Source organism: Lolium rigidum, chromosome 1 (genome assembly GCF_022539505.1).
Source record: "Lolium rigidum isolate FL_2022 chromosome 1, APGP_CSIRO_Lrig_0.1, whole genome shotgun sequence".
NCBI classification, from domain to species: domain Eukaryota; kingdom Viridiplantae; phylum Streptophyta; class Magnoliopsida; order Poales; family Poaceae; genus Lolium; species Lolium rigidum.
This window is the reverse complement of record NC_061508.1, coordinates 123,522,866-123,535,382: the sequence shown is the minus strand read 5'-3', so window position 1 is coordinate 123,535,382 and position 12,517 is coordinate 123,522,866. Positions and strand designations below refer to the sequence as shown.

General features: G+C 49.7%; 1 pseudogene; it reads left to right on the top strand.

Annotated features, from left to right (window-relative positions):
* The first annotated feature begins 9,424 nt into the window (after positions 1–9,424).
* LOC124681663 lies at positions 9,425–11,367 on the top strand (annotated as a pseudogene).
* The last annotated feature ends 1,150 nt before the right edge of the window (positions 11,368–12,517 follow it).

Sequence of the window (12,517 nt, the reverse complement as noted above, 5' to 3'; positions counted from 1 at the left end):
CCGAAATTTCCTCAAGGAAGGCCCTGGATCGCCCGTGATCCGCAGGGCCGTAAATCCCAACCACCGTCATGATCCGCCTGGACGACCTGTGGAGAATGGAGGTACTAAGGTAGAATTGTCCCATATCTACCACACCCACCTCAAAGCCGCTGTCACGAACGCCCATAAGCATCCCCCGGAGTGCCCGTTGGCCGGCAGCCAGCACTCGAAAAACTTGTCCCCGATCTCCAGACTACGCAGCTCAAGGTCCGTGAAGTCCTGTTTGATGGTTTCCTGTAGGATGACTATGTCAATCTTGTGATCTCGGAGGTAATCCTTCAAGAGAGTCCGTCGCCCCCTACGACCGAACCCTCGAATGTTCCAAAATAGGCATCTCATTTGGATAACCTTCCTTGAGCCCGTGCTTGGCGGGTTAGCGGTCTTGGGCCTACTGGATATTGCTTCTTGGCCATCTTCCTCTTTTTAGTGGGTTTGCCCTTGCTTCCCTGCTCGAGGATGTCCTCCCCCACTTGTACCACAGGCCCTTCCTGTGTTACCCGGGGTTCACTTTCTTCATTTGTCGCAGCCTGTGCCTTGGCTGTCTCCATCTCAGCTTTGTGCCTAGCAGCCGCCAGGTCAGCTTGTGCAAGCTCCCTAGCTCGAATCAAGGAGATGATCGTCTCGGGGGGACCCAGAGAGGAGGAAGGGAAAATGACACAACTATCTTTCGCCACGGTGAGCAATTTATCAATAGGAACAGTTTGAAAGGCAGTATACTTAGATGAATCGAAGGTACCTGGGGTGGCGGAGGAGGGAGCATCTTTGTCGGTGGCGAGACGAATAGCTCTGGCCAGCACCGGTTCATCTGCCACGTTAACGCTGCGGGCGCTCTTCCTCGATGATGCAGCTGGGGTTGCTTTGGATCGAGGTGCACGGGCCACCGCCGCCCCCAGCTCCGGGATTGGGCTTTCACGCCGGCAGCACCCGAGGAGTCCGTGAGGAATCCTTGATTGCAGGAGCGAGATGGAGAGAGGGCTTCTCCAGATCCTTCCCCACCTGCTCGTCCTCAAGAGCAAAGAGTTTCGACCCCGCCGCCTCGAGCATGAGCTTCCTTGAGGGACGATCGTGGTTGCTTTTGCTGCGCCTCTCGCTGGCGCGGAGAGCGGACGCCGCGGACTCCCCTGAGGCCGGGCTGTGCCATCCAATCTCCTTCTTTTCTTCAGCTCCTAACTGCAAAGCCTTCCCCGGTGTCAGATAAGATTGTCCTTCATCGGTTTCTTCGTTGAGGGTGGACAGGGAGGTAGAAAGCTGCAGTTGTTCCAGATCCGAGCACCTTGGAGACGAGACAGGGGGAGATGCGAGCACCTGCTTGATCATGTTGGCCATCGTGGGAAAAATGTCTCCCTGTGCCGTGAGATTTGAACCATACTGGCTGAATGCAGAAGCGGGCAGCGTGATCTTGTGCGACTGATCCTTCACGGCATGACAAGCGGAAGGCGAGCATGGGGAAGTGTACCCCTCCGTGGCCGCTTGCGGCACGGATTTTCTCGCAAATCCAGCGTTTCCTCCCGCCGGGGCAGAGGCCGGGGTGTTCTTGGTCTTGTCATTGTGCTTCTTGCGTCTTTGATCCCACCTATCTTCATCCGTTTCTTCTTGGTCTTCGTCCTTGTCATCTTCTCCGTTCTTAGCCGGTGGAGAGGGCGGGTCGTTGTATGGTTCGTCTGTGGATTTCTTGGAAATGGGGACAATGCGGATCTTGAAACCTTGCATGTTGACAAACAGGGTAATGTGCTCTTGAAGTTGAACCGGGGTTTGATAGCCGAACGACATCTTGATGGGGCCATTGGGGTGCTCGAGGGAGGCCACGTCCACCGCTAGAGGCCTGCCCACCTCACGAGTGCTAAGGAGGAGACGATCAGCGTGCCGCAAAGGAGGCGGGACTCCGAGGAGGTGGACCCACACCTCCTCCAGTTTCTCCACCACCAACGGATCATCCGTGGGGATCGTAACGATGGCCTTGATCTTGCACATAGGTAGAGTGATGCCGCCGCCTCGAATAGCCATACGCAAGCTTTCTTTAGAGGGGAAGATTACCGAGAAATCTGTAGAAGTGAGCTTGCACACCTGCCACGCCCAGTTATCATCCACCAGGTCTTTGAGTTCTTCTTCTAGTTGTTCTTCGTTGAGTCCCTCCTTCTCAAGAATGATAAGAGCGGAGTTGGTAGCCGGCTGATACATCTCCTCCTCCGGGACTTCGCAGCAGATGAACCCTTTACGTTGCCCTCCGAATCCCGCCCAGTAGGGATCCAGGCTCTTGGAGAAGATGGCGCACATAGCCGTTGGGTGACCATGCTTCTTGCACTTCACACAAAACGCTTCTGCCTTGCATTCTGTCTGGATATGGCCTTGATTCCCGCAGTTATAGCAGGTGATGTTGTTAGCATCCTGGTTGGGAGTGCTGCTGGACCCCCCAGCGGCCAACCCAGGAGCAGCCGACGCAGGAGCCGCCCCTTGCGGGATCCTATTCGCCCTCGGATGACGCTTCTGTCCTCCCCGGGACTGGTCGCGCCCCCGCGGACCAGCAGGGAGCGGTGGAGGAGGGGGAGGAGGGTACTGTGAGTGTTCCGAGCGGCGTTGATGGTTGTAGTTGGAGCGCTCCCTATCTCTGGCTTGGTCGCGTTGCGCCTGTTGACGCCGGTGTTCTTCTTCTTCGCGTTCCAGGCGCTGTCGGAGCTCTCGATCCCTGGATCGCTTGCGGTTGTCGTCGATGGCGTCGAAGGAACGCTTGCCCCTGTAGCTTCTCTCCCGATCCATGGGTACCAGAACCCAGGAGAGCTCGCCGGAGGTAGGTGTGGTGGAGGGACGGAGGTATTTGGCGGAGCGGCGGTTTCTGCGAACGTCGCGGCTGGGAGCTGGGAAACCAAGATCTGGATCTAGGGTTCCCACACGGAGCCACAACCACTTATATGTGGGCGGCGGAGGGGTAAAACCGTCCCAGGTCAAACCCTTGTCCGCAGGCTCACTCTCGTCCGTAGATCCCATACCAAGGGACACGTGGGAACCATCCAAGCTAGGAGTGGAGGAAGTGGGCTGTGCCACGAGCGGCCGCACCTGCGGCCCAGAGCCCATCAGGCCCACCAGGCCCAGCTGGCCCAGGTTGAGCTGGGCCTCCAGGGAGGGGTCACCCACAAGCTCGGGCAACGGAAACCCTAATCCGCCGCCGCCGGAGCGCGCCGCCGTCGTCCTCTTGTCGCAACCGTCCGACAAGGTGACCGACAGGGATCCGATGCGGATCTCGTGGGGAGGAGCCCGGACGAGGGGAGAACTCCCCCGCTCACCACGAGACGGGAGAGGGGGAAAATCCATGCTGCCCGGAGCAGTGGAAGGCGGTGGAGGGCGTCCGTCCGTCGGAGCCTTCGCGGAGGCCAGGGGGCCGGAGCTCTCGGATGGCAGATTCGCTGGAGACGAGGGCTCCCTCAGCCCAGGTCCCAAGAAGAAACATCCGAGGGAGATCTGTGAGGGTCGAGGGGTGGGATCTGCGTCTTCGTCTTCGTCGGAGGGCTCCTCGTCGGAGGCAGAGAGGAGAGCAGCGTACCTGTTGCCGGCGAGCTTGGAACGCTTGGCGCGGTGCGAGGTGTCAGACCGCCGTCCCCGGCGGCGACCGTCCGCCCACCGGAGGCGCGGGGATGGGGGGGCCCCGTGTCGCCCCCCAGATCGCCCGAGCGTCGCCCAAGGCGCTGCGTGAGACACATCCGTGCGCTGCTCCTGAGTGTTTATATAGCTTATTAAAGTAGAGTTTGTAATTTCATAAAAGTGGATCGTTCGGAAGTTCGGGCTAGTAACCGCTTCGCAAACTTTGCAAGAGCAGAACATAGAATTATCGAGTGCTCATCTCTTGGGAAGTTTGGAAGGAGCGCAACGCTAGAGTCTTCCGCCACCACCATTCCACCACAAATGCTATCATCGCCAAGATCAAAGATGAGGCTCGGGCTTGGTGCTTGGCCAGTGCTAAGAAATTGTGCAATGTAATACCGGGAGAGTAGGCTTTTGATAAAGTTCTAGGGCATGTCCTAGGCATGTGTTATAAAACTCTAAACTTCTTCTCTATTAATGTAAATGGAAAATCTTTTGCCTCGTTTAAAAAAAAAAAAGTTTATCGAGTGGCTTGGACAGGGAGGTACGTAGACCTGATTCAGTCACCAGTCCCAGGCGCCCAAGTCCTCCTTCTCTCGGGCAAATGATGACAAGATTCCTCCCATGCTCCAACCGCCGACCAGTGTACTTGAGGCAAATCTTCAGTTTCTCTTAGACCTGGGGCCTCATGCAGACATGCACACAGTTCGTTCAGATATGAGCTCTGATCCATGATTTTTCTTAGCGCTTCACAATACAAAAGGTGTAATTCCTATCATTTTTTAGATGCAGCTGAGAACTTAGCCCGTAAGAGTTGATGACCATCCTCTCATGTGAAATCACATGATATCTGTCTTACTCTTGAGCGATTTACAAGTTTGATTTGTACAATTCAAGACTCATACTCTTCACCAAAAGCATGGCTACACCATAAAACGGCCGGCAGCGACGATTTGATGGCGATGATCTTGGGATGCAAACACCTACAGTAGTCCATGCATCAGCTCCTGCTCTCTTCATCAAGCCTGTTCCGTTTTTTTTTTTTTTTTTTTTTTTTTTTTTTGCTGTGAGATTGCAAAAAAAAGTAATGAAATTTACGCAGGCCATCAGCCTTCTATCGTCGTCATGTTCTATTGTTTTTTGCGCAGGCCGTACGTGGAACAGGGATACACCACCATTTGTTTTTTGCAAGAAAGTTTTGTGCCAATCAAAAGTAAGCAAACATGAGTTTCATATGTTACTATCTGGTATGTCCTTCCCTGCATGCACCAGCATTTTTTTCCGCTATTCTGACCATGAACGCAAAGAAAGTTTTGTGCCAATCAAAAGTAAGAAAACACGACAAACTCTTTGAAATAAAATGTTTGTTAAAATAATTTGATACCAAAAATCTCTTTTGTTCGGTTTATTCTTTTGCGACAGGTTGTCATTTCTTGAAACTAGCTAACTTGAGATTCGAAATTTTGTTTTCTACAATCCACTTTTTGTTACCATGCTGATCTAATGTGCTCAATAAGCTTTATAAATTAAATATTTATATGTAATTCTTGCCCATGTTCATAAAATGTAGTGCTATATCTTGCAAGAGATATATACAACGTGTATGATCAACTTATAAATCTCTGCTAAAAAACTACTTATATAAAGTGTGATCCTTATACTTTGTTACGATATTGACAAGTTTTCAGATATAAAAAATACTCCTTTTGTTTGTCCTCTCTTTATAATGTAATTATATTTTTGTCTGACGCACACTTTTATTTGGCATGTGCATTGTCATCATTCGTGATTTTTCGATAAAGGACGCTTTATTACTCAAAAATTTAAGCATTATACCCAGCATCTGCATAACTAAGTTGCACACAACCGTTCACGTAACAAGTCTGGAACAAAAATAACTTATAAAGAAAGACAAAAAGAGCCAACTAGGCTAAGCTTCATTAGTTTCAATCCGCATATTATGCAGCCACCCATGTTGGAAAATAAACTCCTTAGCCGTATTCTTCAACCGTGTAGACACCTCCAAAAGAGGTTTCGGTCCTCCAATCGTTGAAGTGGTGACCATGAACGGAGCAAAGCCGTACATCGGTAGATGACCTGCACAAGAGAATAATTCTTATCATTAAAACCCTTGTCATTTCTACATAGCCACATCGACCATACAACGACAATCGCACCCACTCTGATTATCGTTTTATACTTAGGATCCATCCTATTTAGCCAATTGCCAAAAATATTTGCAATGCTACGGGGGTGGGTATAAGGTAGAACCCATCTGAATGATTGACTATATAGATCTAGCAACCCGACAGTTGAAGAAAAAAGGTGTTTTATTGTCTCATATTTATGACAGAAAACACATTTCTTACAGCCGTTCCAGTTACGTTTAACAAGGTTATCTTTGGTTAGAATAACACCCCGACGAATATACCACACAAAGACTTTTGTTTTCACCGGTATTTTCATTTTTCAGATGAATTTATTATTGATAATCAGTTGACTAGGAATGATAAGCGCCTTATACATGGAGTTGACCGAGAAAACACCATTCTTGGTAAAGCTCCATCAGTCCCCTGAACTAGTTATATTGAAGCTAACATCTATAGCAATTCATTCCAACAAGTTAGATGGGGGCCAATAAGATCACGCCTGAACGTCAGAGCGGGTAGATAAGTTTCCATAACCTTCTACAAGGTATCTTCCTTATGAGGAACAATATTGTATAAGGCTGGATATTGTTCTCGAAGAGTAGTTGTTCCCAATCATCTATCTTCTCAAAACCTAATCTCCGCCCCATTCTTTATGGAGAACGAACCATATGGAAAATAGTTCCTCTTAGTCGCCATAATGCCAGCCTAAAAGTGTGAATCCCCAGGTTTTCAATAGACCTGAGATATCGCTTTTGAACCCACATACTTTTTCCGTAATAGTTGCTGTTATATACCATTCTCGGTTAACAACATGGCCAGCCATTTTCCTAGCAAGACCCTATTTTTAAGTTCAAGATCATGAACACCAAGTTCACCTTGATCTTTTGGACAGCAGACAACACTCCATTTTGTCAACCGATATTTTCTCTTGTCACTATCTTCTTGCCAAAAGAATCTTGATCGGAGATAATCCAATATATGTTAATTCATATCATTCGTGATGGTGGAGATGTATATCATTGGTGAAGAATAGTTGCAGATATGAAGCAATCGAGCATGTCAAACAAATATAGAAGCATGCATAATGTGTAACACAATTAGAAAAGCATGTGATTCGTAGTTGACTATCTTAAGGTACATGATAATATTCAAATCTAAGTACATAAGAAAGACAAAAAAAAGTTGCATGTTCTTGGTTCATATTCTAAAAAATATATTCAAGTGTATTTCCTATATTTTAATGTCTGGAGATTTTTTTTGATAAAAGGCGCTTTATTACTCAAAGTTCAAGCATTACACCCAACATCTGCATAACTAAGATGCACACAGCCGTTTATGAATCCAGTATCCAAGAGAAACGAGTACATAAAGGATGGAGGAAAAAAACCAACTAGTCAACATCTCCATTGAATTCTATTGTGCGGCTATGCTGTCACCCATGTTGGGTAATAAAGTTACTTGCTTTTCTAATGTCTGAGAACATATACATTAATAAAAAATAGGTGTACTTCGTAAAAGTTACTTGTCCGTGTTGGTGCACGGGTTAGTGACTAGTATATATTAATTCTAATTAAAAAAAATATTATTGTAGATATTGATATTTTTCGGTAAAGTACATACATCTTTGCGGCGAGCACGTTGATAAGCACTAACTCCTTGTCAGGCTGCTGTGTCACCAGAATTCTGCTCGGATTCCACCGCAAAAAGTATATTTAGGGGCTAACCTCTGTACTTGACCACTGAGTTAAGCGGCTGCGCGCTTGGGCTGACCAGCCGTAGCGGTTTGGAGAATTTTGAAGGCAGAAGAAGAGACGTGAAAGAATCGATCCATGGCAAACTCTCCGTCAACTTTGTTTATCTAGTCTACATATGGAAGTTTCTCCAAAGTGCGGCTGGAAATACGTCATACGTGCGGATAAAAGTATAAAATAATGCTGCATTTTGTCTCCATTCTCACGAAAGCAAATCCTTCTCGTTCATTTCCGGCGTAGCAAGAGCTTTCCGTACGTGAATCTCCGTGCAGAAAACTTTATAGGCTCGGGTCAATTCGTTGCACGTATGTTCCACGACCCTGTACCGATACGCTGGGTTTCGACCAATGCAGCAGCAGCTGCCGTCGTCGGCTCACGTACGTACGTACGTGGCGTATCCGTCGTCGGACGAAAGCGGAAGGCAGCTGGCCGTTTGAAGCTTAATCTATCAGATTTGCCCGTGTCTAAATTCATTTCCTCAGATCTAGTTGTAGTTTGCTTCATAGTCTTTCTCTGCTAGTAATTGTTGCCCACTGATTTTGATTGCAATTCTGTCCGTGGTGTTGTTGCTATACGCACTGCTTCCTGGTTTATTTTATTCTCTATTTATTTTGTCCATTAGCTGTACTGTTCTCACGCATTCAGATTTTGTAAAAATTCCAGAAACATACTCATTCTTTTTCGGGTGGATAATGGTTTAGGGGCTTGAGGCAATCTAAACTGTTTATTTGCTTCCCTGATTTTGTTAGTGTTGATCTGTTCTGAACGTTATGGGTGACTGGGCACCATCCTAGTGTTATTTACAAGTTGCATGTTGAAAAACATGCTTACTCTAATGAACCCTTCAGAAACACCAAATCCAACTAATGTAGTACCTACTTATGCTTAATTTCGGAACATAATTCCACCGACTGATGTGGTAATTCTTAATTTCCCAATATAGTTACATTGACTATGGAATGCACTAATTAGGTGCAGAATGAGATTTAGACGAACAACGGGCTATGTTCTGCAAAAACTGAAGGAGACAGATTAAAGTAGGGTGTTTTCCAGCACAATGTTTAGAAATAGTTGCTCGAATCTTGAAGAAGGATTGGACTATCAAGATAAGCCACAGATGTCTAACTCTGTGTGGAGTTTGTTTTTTGCAAGTGGACATGCCCCAAACGACTAACGAATGTGCATGCTCTAGCCAGTTTAACCGTAAGATCGATCTAATGGAAGATAGACTAAGCAATTATATTCAACACCTTTAGATCTCGAAAGGGCCTTAGACGTGTATCCTTATTTTTTTTTAGGGAGACCGCACATATTTATTTTATATACTGTGCTGGCTAGGATTTAAACCCAAGATCTTATGGTCTGGTTGCATGCTCTGGCCATATCAATTAAAAGACCGATGAAGCGGTACTAGACAATTATATTCAACAGGGATCTTTTACCGTGTGCAGGCTCGTTGCCTGAAAGGTTGAAGCGCGACCAGACAGAATATTTCTTGTGCACATTCCGCTTGTGCTATAATCATGTTTGCTGCGGTCATCATCCAGTAAAGGAAATGGCGCACGGTGAGGCCGCCGGTCAGATTCGCCGTCTCTCTAAACCCTTCCTCTCCCTGGCCGCGTATGTGCAGATCGACTATCTCAAACTTTTGACCGCGCGCGCTTGGCTTCCGTTTCCCCGGATATACTCGATCAGGGCTGCGAACGTTCGTGGAATCCCGAGCCCATTCAGTTCAACCCCGCGCGCGGCAGGCAATATATAATGGGCGCAGCGCATATGCCTTATAGCCACCCACAACCCAACACATCGCAGAGCAACATAGCCACATAGGCACATAGCGACAGCCTTGAAATTAAGGGAGCACAGCGACGAACAGAAACAGACAAGTCTTCTGCAGGTACGTAGGGAGCCATGTCGACGGTGCACGTCCCGGAGGTCAGCAGCGGCAGCGGGTCCCTGACCCTCGAGCCGGTGCAGCGGGCGCTCAGCAGCCTCGCATCGACGTCGGCCACGACGCCCAGGTCCCCGCCGCCGTCCTTCGGGAGCATCGTTACCGTGCTCAGCATCGACGGCGGCGGCGTCCGCGGCATCATCCCCGGCACCATCCTCGCCTTCCTCGAAGGAAAGCTCCAGGAGCTCGATGGAGCCGACGTGAGGCTCGCGGACTACTTCGACGTGATCGCCGGGACGAGCACCGGGGGCTGGTGACGGCCATGATCACCGCACCCAACGCCCAGGGCCGCCCGCTCTTCGCCGCCAAGGACATCAACGACTTCTACCTCAAACACTGCCCCAAGATCTTCCCTGCCGTCAGCGGCGGTGCTCTCGGCCTCCTCAGGAGCATGAGGGGACCCAAGTACGACGGCCAGTACCTCCACTCCGTCGTGAGAGAGCTGCTGGGCGAAACGCGGGTGCACCAGGCACTGCAGAACATCGTCATCCCTACCTTCGACATCAAGCTGCTACAGCCCACCATCTTCTCCAGATACGACGTGCGTACTACATACATACACATGCGCTCGTCGATTACCTGATACTTTCATGTCGAGACGTGCTTACGTCGTGTGAGTATAAACAGGCCCTGAACGACGTCTCCAAGGACGCTCTCCTCTCCGACGTCTGCATCAGCACGTCCGCTGCGCCTACGTACCTCCCCGGCCACCAGTTCGAGACCAAGGACAAGGATGGCAACACCCGGGCCTTCAATCTCATCGACGGAGGCGTCGCCGCAAACAACCCGGTCAGTCTTTCTATCTCCATCCCATGAAGGAGACTATGACTCAAAAATATGAGATAAATATAGTACTCGGTTGACGGAGAACTAACTTAATTCTTGGTTAGATCACATCGCTTACTTTCATGCATAATTCATACATAAGTGAAAAAGATATACAATTGCACACTCACACTATTTACGATACAAATCTAACAATGTCGTGGAGTCAACCTACAAGGTTAGGATTGACATATACAACCCGGTCAGTCATCCTTTCTGTCTCCATCCCATAAAAGGACACTCTACGACTCTCAAAAATATGAAATGGCAAGTTCTCGATCGATCTAGAACTAACTTAATTATTGGTTATATGATGCCCGCTTATAATTTTATGTACTCCCTCCCATAAAAGATATCTTAGATAAAATGAAATTTTCCATGTGCACAATTTACGATACAAATCTAAGGTCCCAGAGTCAACCTATAACTAGCTTAATTCTAGATTGACCTACAACTAGCAAAAAGGTTTTAGTAATATCGTTGTATATATTGTCCTTTATTTGACACGTTGGCATGGATACTACTGCAGACTATGTTGGCGATGACACACGTAAGCAAGCAGATTCTATTGGGCAACAAAGACTTCTTCCCCATCAAGCCCGCGGACTACGGCAAATTCATGGTTCTATCGCTAGGCACCGGCTCGGCCAAGGTGGAGGAGAAGTACGATGCCGCCACATCCGGCAAGTGGGGCATCCTCAGTTGGCTCTACAACGATGGTGCCTCGCCGCTCATCGACAGCTTCAGCCAGGCCAGCGCTGACCTTGTCGACATCGAGGCGTCTGTGTTCTTTCAGGCGCTGCACTCCGAGAAGCAATACCTCCGCATCCAGGACGACGAGCTCAAGGGAGAGACCTCCTCCGTTGACGTCTCCACCCCCGAGAACCTCAACAAGCTCGTCGACGTTGGTAAGGCGCTGCTCAAGAGGAGAGTGTGCATGGTGGACGTCGAGACCGGCAAGAGCGTGCCCGACAACAAAAGAGGCACCAATGAAAAGGAGCTGATCGAGTTCGCCTGCATGCTGTCAAAGGAGCGCAAAGCCAGGCTCCAGAACAAAGGCGTAACAGTCGCACAGTAAACATTATCCATGCGATCTACTCGTCTGCATGTCAAACATTCAACTTCTATGTGTTGTATAGTAATTGCAAGCCCAGTACGTCAAGCTTGTACAATATAATTCCTTCCTTAATCCATTTGTAATTTGTAATTTTAAGATTCATCTGTACAATATCGTCTCGCAATACTCCAAATCCAATACTGTACTATATGTAAATCGGTATGAATCTGAGGGGCTCCAGAATCGGTCGCCTCCTCTCTATCTTATTGCTTCACTCCCGTCCCCTCGCGTCGCCCCCTCCAGGCGACCGAGGGGCGAAAACCCTAGATCCCGCCGCCACCGTCCCCTCCCACCATCTCCTCCCTCCCGTCGCCCCCAGAGGCAGCCGCCGAATAAGTCGTGCAGCGCCGAGGAAAGGGGCGGGGGGGGGGGGGAGCTCGCGCATCTCGCCCGGACGCCGGTAGCAGGAGGGACCTGTCCCGTCTTGGCCAGCGGCGGCGCCGCCGGAGCCCTCTTCTCTGTGCAGGCGCTGGCCCGTGATCTCCAGGCACCGCCTCCATGCTCCTGCGCTGCGACCGGTGGGGTGGGCGACGGCCGGCCATGGCTGGCCACGTCCAGATCTGACCAGGCGGGGGCCTGCGGTCAACCTGGCGCCCTCCCCTGGTGGTCGACGACCCGCTATGGTGGTGCTACGGTGAACGGGCTTGGCTGCCGAGGTGGGGACCTCGACAGCGTGTGCGACGCTGCCATGGGTGGGTGGTGTTCGTGGGTGTCTTCCGACGGCCCACTGCAGGTGTTGCGGGGGTGGCGGCGTCTGCACCCGTCTCTCGCCATCGTTTCGTCTTGCTTTTGGCGGGGCGTTGTGTGTTGCTGCGGACATCGGAGCATCTTCCACCGGATGATATGATCTGGGCTGGACTGGGGCGGCATACACAGGCCAAGGCTCAATATAGAGGCGGGGGCTCTCTCGATCCGGGTGGTTGGTGTCGGTGATGAGCTTGACGCAGGTGTCTCAGGGTTTGGCCACCTCGTCTCCTTGGGCCGACAACCCTCGTTGATGTGTTGTCGGCGGGGCTGGCGCTGTTTCCTTCTCTGCGATCTCATGGCGATGGCTGGCTTCCGAGAGAAGATGAGACGCCGGCGAAAGCCGTGCAAGGCATTGGCCATTGCT